This window comes from Babylonia areolata, chromosome 29, assembly GCF_041734735.1.
Source record: "Babylonia areolata isolate BAREFJ2019XMU chromosome 29, ASM4173473v1, whole genome shotgun sequence".
Taxonomy (NCBI): domain Eukaryota; kingdom Metazoa; phylum Mollusca; class Gastropoda; order Neogastropoda; family Buccinidae; genus Babylonia; species Babylonia areolata.
The window spans coordinates 29,958,075-29,965,574 of NC_134904.1; the positions used below are offsets into that span (position 1 = coordinate 29,958,075).

Genomic DNA, 7,500 nt, shown 5'->3' on the forward strand with positions numbered 1-7,500 from the left:
GTGATGATGATGATGATGATGATGATGATGATGAGCTTTTTTCACGCTTAGTGAAGAAAATAACAGCACATGATTAAACCACTCGCGAGGTGTACCTTTAGCCACTTAAAGCCAAAAGAAAACATGTTTCGAGTTTCCTAAGTCAGTTGAAAAATAAAAAAATAAAAAAATCGCGGCTCCGGCCGTCTCGTGTGTGTGTGTGTGTGTGTGTGTGTGTGTGTGTGTGTGTGTGTGTGTGTGTGTGTGTAACTGACAAAATAAGACTCTGAACCTGTCCAAGTGTTTTCAAGTTGTTGGGTTTTTTTTTTCAGTTTTAATTACGTGTGTTATTTCGTGCTTTTTTTTCTTTTCTTCTTCTTCTTCCTCCTACAAAGCACCTGATCTAGTTTCCAAGAGAAAATATTAGGCTGCGTTGAAACACAAAAACGCAAACGCACACACACACACACACACACACACACACACACACACACACACACACACACACACACACACACACACACACACACACACACACACACACACACACACACATCAGTACGGCACACACCCACACACATGCACACACACACATACATAAAACAAACACATAAACAAAAATTTTACAGTCAAATAATTCCTGTTTACTTTCAATATGCGGGCGAAATTAAATTTGTTTTCCCAGATATGTTGATAACGTTCAGCGCCGGGAGAGGGAAGGAATATTTGAGCCGGGAACCAGTTTAAAAGAATGAATTCTACACACTCCCCTCCCTTCTCTCCATAAGTATATAAAAAAAAAATTTGTGTCTTCATATTTGTTTTGATAGATAATCATTTTGGATCCATCCATAATTTTCACTTTCAGTTTCCAGTTTCAAGGAGGTGCCAAAAAGCGTGTTCGGGACTAATCCATGAATATACACTACACCAGTTTTCAATTTCACACTTCTCAAAGAGGTGTGAGTGTGTCTGGATAAATCCATTTACTGATGGTACGTCACATCTGCTATGCAGATGCCTGACCAACAGCTTGTATCCCAACGCGCTAAATGAGGCTTTGAGTGCATGCACATAAGTACGTAGGCACACACACACACACGGCACACAATTACACACAATCACACGGCACGCACGCACGCACGCACACACACACACACACACACACTCACACACACACACACACACACATATATATATATATATATATATATATATATAAGTATGATAATGATGATAATGACAATAATAATTCATAACTTTTCCAGTACTAATGCTGCTCAAAGCGCCTGACGTCATCGAGCCAGATATAAACATAACATAAAAACATTACAACAGGTCAACTCCAATGCGTTCACAGAACGAATAATAATAATAATAAAAAAGCATGATCCACCAAACAATAAAAATATCAAGTAAATAATGCTTAGATTAAAATGAAATACATTCCATAAAACACACATTTCATAAACACACACACACACACATATGCGTGCGCGCGCACACACTCGCACACACTGACGCACACACACTCACACCCACTCACACCCACACCCACATACACGCGGGCGCGCGCGCCCAGACACATATATTACAATACAATACAATACAATACAATACAATACAATGCAATGCAATGCAATGCAAAGCAACACACTACATTTTGAACAATACAATACAACACCATACACAACACAACACAATAGAATACAATACGCTGAATACAATACAATACAACACAATGCAATGCAATCAATACAATACAATATCAGAACAATACAACACAATACAATACAACGAATACAATACAACACATCAACCAAAGCAAGGTTGTTGTTGTTGTTGTTTTTTGTTTTTGTTTTTTAGTAAAGAGGGCTGAGAAAAAGGTGGGTGAGTATAGAGTTGGTATAGGATGAGGGTGGGTGAGGGTGCGGGGATACGTGGGAGGGGCGGCTGTGGTGTGTGGGGGGGGGGAGAAGAGGGAAGCGGGTGGGGGGGGAGGGGGGGGCACGCAGGCGGAGGATGGTAGACAGAAAACCCAGTCAACTGTATCCACAATAGGTAAAAGGCTTCCAATTAACTCTCTCCATACGAACGGCGAAAGAGACGACGTTAACTCTCTCCATACGAACGGCGAAAGGGACGACGTTAACAGCGTTTCACCCCAATTACCATCATCAAAATATTGCAAGCCGAAGGCTCTTATACTGAAGAGGCAAATGTTGACAAAGAATACCACAATTCTGACGACGGAAGCTAAAGGTTGGGTCATTCCGACACCCACTGGACATCCGAGAGGTCTGTGTAGAGGAGAAGAGAGGACTGGCCGTACTGAGTGAGTTAATAATAAAAAGAAGCCGTGAAGCGTACAGTGCGAGATCTCACTAAAAGGAAGATCATTGTCACGTCCCGTGGAGAAAGGGAAAAACATTGAAAGGTTATGGAGAGTCGGTTTTTATTATTCATTGTTTATTTCTATGTTGAGGATCTGTGGGGGCTTTACTTACCTCTTATAACCCGCAGGTGTGTGTGTGTGTGTGTGTGTGTGTGTGTGTGTGTGTGTGTGTGTGTGTGTGTGTGTGTGTGTGTGTGTGAAGAACTCAGAACTCAGAACTGTTTGTGTGTGTGTGTGTGTGAGTGTATGTGTGTCTGTGTGAGTGAGTGAGTGAGTGTGTGTGTGTGTGTGTGTGTGTGTGTGTGTGTGTGTGTGTGTGTTAGAGGGGGTGGGGGGGGGGAAGGTTGTGCATTTTCCTACTGTGATATTTCACCTGCGCTTTTATTTTTCTTTGCCTCTTGTCTGTCTCTGTCTGTTTGTTTGTCTGCCTGTTTGTCTGTCTGTTCCTTCGCTTTTGTTGACTGTGTGTCTTTCTTTTGCTTGATGAATTATGACTGTTTTGACGTATTTATGTGTCTGTTTATTTCTTTTCATTTTCGGTTAATTTTTCACATTCACCTCCATGGGTAGGCTGTCAATGTCATGACCAGTGCGTTGGGGGTTATGTGAAGGTCAGGCATCTACTCATTTTCACACGCACGCACGCGCGCGCACACACACACACACACATACACACACACACACAGAGATACACAGACAGACAGGTAGACAGAGACAGACAGGCAGACAGACAAAAAGGTGAGACAGACAGACACGCAGACATACAGACACACAGAGACAGGCAGGCAGACGGAGACAGCGGAATACAGACAGACAGACAGACAGAGACAGACAGACAGACGGACAGACAGACAGACAGAGACATTGATATGACGGGGAAAAGGAGGGAGGGAGGAGGAGGTGGTGTTACGGTTGCAGATGATAACCATTCAATTAATCATCAACATCACTTGCTGTATTACCCCTGGCATGATAACCGACTTTTTTTTTCTTTTTTATCTTTATTTATTTAATATTTTTATTTATTTATTTTTTTTATTTATTTTTGCATTTCCCCATCCCTCTTTCTTTTTAATGTTTTGATATATCTGTTTGTTTCTTTCTTTTCTATTTCTTTTCTTTTTCTTCCGGATTCTTTCCTCTTCTTTTCCTCCCTGTTTCCCTCGTGTTGTTTTTTTTTTTTCTTTTATGTCTCCTGTACGCTTTTTCTTCTATTCTGTCGTTTGTAATTCGTTCTTTGTCATTGTCTTTTCGTCTCTCTCTCTCTCTCTCTCTCTCTCTCTCTCTGTCTTTCTCTCTTTGCTTCTCTTCCTTCTCTTTCTCTTTGTCTTCTTTCTCTTTTTCTTTCCATTTTTTTTGTGTGTGTGGGTCCTCCAACCTCCCATTTCCCACACTTTTTTTTTTTTTTTTTACAATTTATTTATTTATTATTATTTTTTGTTTATTCAAATGGGTCTTCCATCTTCCTGTTTTCCACATTTTCTCTTCTCCTCCCTTCTTTTCTCAATATTCTTCCATTGAAAGCAATACGCAGCACAAAATAACACGATTGTAATCAAACATACAAAACCAATGCTTCAAAAGTATATATATATATATATGTGTGTGTGTGTGTGTGTGTGTAAGTGTGTGTGTGTGTGTGTGTGTGTGTGTGTGTGTGTGTGTGTGTGTATCTATTGATGGACGCTTTTTTAGGTTCTTTAATGTTTGATACGTGTTTACACCAATTTTCCTGTTACCTTTAGTTGCCTTGTGAATTGAAATTTAACTTTGGAAAATCATGCTACACACTGACAAACAACAAATCTACATTTGGTGGGTATTTTGCTCCACTGACTTGCGAGTTGATTATATTTATTCCGAGTCCGAGCCACAAACAAAATCCGATGTGGACGTGTACAAATGTTGTGAACTTTTGTGTCTTCAAACTAAGGTCGTCAAGTGTTAGAAAGGGTGGGTTGTTTTTTTTTTTTGCTGCTGTTTGTGGAATTTATGATTATCATGATTATTACACTTCTTCTTCTCACCATCATCATCATCGTCATCATTATCACTGTATTATTAGTATTGTTATTATCATTAGTAGTGGTGGTAGTAGTAGTAGCAGCAGCAGCGGCAGTAGTAGCAGTAGTAGGCTTTAATGGATCCACTCACACACACACACACACACACACACAGCACAACACAACACAACAGACCCCCCCCCCCCGCCCCCCCCCCCCCCACACATACACACACACCCCTCCCGAACCCCAAAGACACAAGCTGTTTTCCAAACACAGCCATCTTGACAGAGGGTGATTGATCTTGGCCAACCCAAACCATCCAGCGCTAACCAAGCATGGCGACCTTTACTGCCTCTCACAGCAGGAGAAGTCTCGCCAAGCAAAGACAACTCTGATCCACCATGGACCGAAAATGAAAGAAAAACAGGGAGGAAGAGGGTGGCCAGATTAAGGTCGACGGCGCTGGTTGAAAAGAAAGGAAAATCTATTAGGTTAAAACAAAACTATGGTAGCGGTAGCGGTAGCAGTAGCAGCAGTAATAATAGTAGTAGCAGCAGTAGTAGTAATAGTAGTAGTAGCAGTGGTAGAAGTAGTATTAGTAGTAGTTATAGTAGTGGTGGTAGTAGTAGTAGTAGTGGTAGTGGTAGCAGCAACCGCAGCAGCAGTAGTAATATTAGTAGCAGCAGCAGCTGAGTAGTAGTAGTAGCCATAGTAGTAGTAGTAGTACCAGCAGCAGCAGCAGTAACAACAGCATCAGCAACAGTAGCAGTAGTAGTAGTAGTAGTAGTAGTAACTGTTATTGTTGTAGTTGTTGAACTGGTGGTGGTGGTGGTGGTGGTGGTAGTAGTAGTAGTAGCAGCAGCAGCAGCAGCAGTAGCAGCAGTAGTAGTAGTAGCAATAGCAGCAGCAGTAGTAGTAGTTATAGTAGTATTTGTGGTAATTGTTGTTACTGTTGTTGTTGTAGTCGTTGTAGTGGTAGCAGTAATAGTAGCAGTAGCAGCAGCAGCAGTAGTAGTAGTAGTAGCAGCAGCAGTAGTAGTAGTAGCAGCAGCAGCAACAGCAGTAGTAGTAGTAGCAGCTAGTTGTTGTTGTTGCTATGTTGTCGTTGTTGTTGTTGTTGTTGTTGAAGTTGTTCTTGTTCTTTCTGTTGTTGGCAGTGGTGTCGTTGCTGTTGACGTCAGTTGTTGTGTTGTTATGGATGTTGTTTGTTTTGTAGTTCTCAGTCCCTTGACTGTCTCCCAAAAGACATGAATCATATCACATCAGTTCGCCTCCTCACTCCTCCTTCTTCTTCTCCTCCCCACTTATCCTTCCTTGCCCCATCACACACACACACACACACACACACACACACACACACACACACACACACACACACACACACACACCACCACCACCACCACCACCACCACAACAACAACAACAGCAACAACCACAACGGCAAATACCACATGCTGCTCAGAATGCCCCACCCAGGATTCACAGATTGCACAAGGAACACTGACATAGCCACGTTTATTCCGTATCGGCCTGTCCACTCTGCCAAGAGTGTAGATATAGTTCCTAAGTCCTCGACGAGAATCCTGGACACCTTATTCATTCATTCATTCATTCATTCATTCCATATGTGAATGCCACCACTGCAAGTGGTTCCTGTTTGTAAGCTGTATCCGTCTGTCTGTCTTCCTTTCTGTCTGCCCGTGTGTCTCTGTCTGTCTGTCTGTCTCTGTATTTCGCTCTCTCCCTGTCTCTCTATTTCTTTCTCTCTCCCTCTGTCTTCCCCCCTCTCTTTCCTATTCTATTTATTTTTCCCATGTCTGTTTCTCTCTCTCCCTCTCTCTCTCTCTTTCTCTCTCGGTGTGTGTGATTGTGTGTGTGTGTGTGTGTGTGTGTGAAAGACAGAGAAGAGAGAGAGAGAGAGAATAGAGAGAGAGAGAGAGAGAGCGTTTGTATATCATACGTGTGTGGGTTAGACAGAGAGGAATTAGAATGAGAGAATAGGAGAGAGAGAAAGAGAGAGAGAGAGAGAAGGAGAGACAGAGGAGAAGATGGAAGAAGAGAGAGAGAAAGAGAGAGAGAAGAGAGACAGACAGACAGACAGACAGAGATTACATACGGCGAGTAAGAGAAAGAGAGAGCGAGCAAAAGAGAGAGACGGGAAAGTGATCACATTTTTCTTTCCCTTCTAGACAGAAACTGAGCGAAAAGAATGAATAGAATAATTAAAGAAAGAAACAAACGAATAATACACAAATGAATAAATAAATAGATAAACAAAATTTAAAAAAAAGAAGAAATATAAAATCTCCCCCGCAGCATTTCAGAACTCTGCACACGACTCCACAACTACTACCTGACTGCCGCGCCTCATCTTGCTACAACCCCTTTTGAAACTCACGTCTGAAGCGTTTCACCGCTATCCACTTCATCAAGGAACTGAACCGTGGAGAATTGGTTTGACGTCCTTTCACCTCAGAGATCGCCTCATCACCTCTCTCTCCCCTCTCCCCTCCTCCTCTCTCCCACCCACCCCTCTCTCTCCCACCCCCACACCCCTCACTCCACATTTCCCCTTCTTTCTCTCCCAACTCCCCTCACACCTCCCGCCAACCCCCCGCCGCCCCCCACACACATGTCCTTACCTTCTAGCTCTGTCGTTGACGTGCATCCATCCATTCATGGATCTTTTCCACTCCCATTATTAATTACCAGTTTTCAGTTTCAGTTTCAATTCTTCAAGGAGGCGTCACCGCGGTCGGGCAAATCCATTTTTATTTACGCTACAACACATCCGCCAGGCACTGAGGTGCCTGACCAGCAGCATAACCCAACGCGTTTGGTCAGGCCTGGAGTTCATGCATATATATATATATATATATATATAGATATATATATATATATATATATATATGTATGCGGAGTGATGGCCTAGAGGTAACGCGTCCGCCTAGGAAGCGAGAGAATCCAAGCCGATATTTTCTCTCCCTCCGCTAGACCTTGAGTGGTGGTCTGGGCGCTAGTCATTTGGATGAGACGGTAAAGCGAGGTCCCGTGAGCAGCATGCACTTAGTGCACGTAAAAAAAACCAAAAAAAACTGGCAAAATTCTGTAGAAAAATCC

The 7,500-nt window shown here is 42.5% G+C and overlaps 1 protein-coding gene across 1 annotated transcript in view; it reads left to right on the forward strand.

Annotated features, from left to right (window-relative positions):
- The window catches only part of LOC143274710 (uncharacterized), a 241,491-nt gene that overhangs the window by 1,482 nt on the left and 232,509 nt on the right, over window positions 1–7,500 (forward strand). The window lies entirely within an intron of this gene.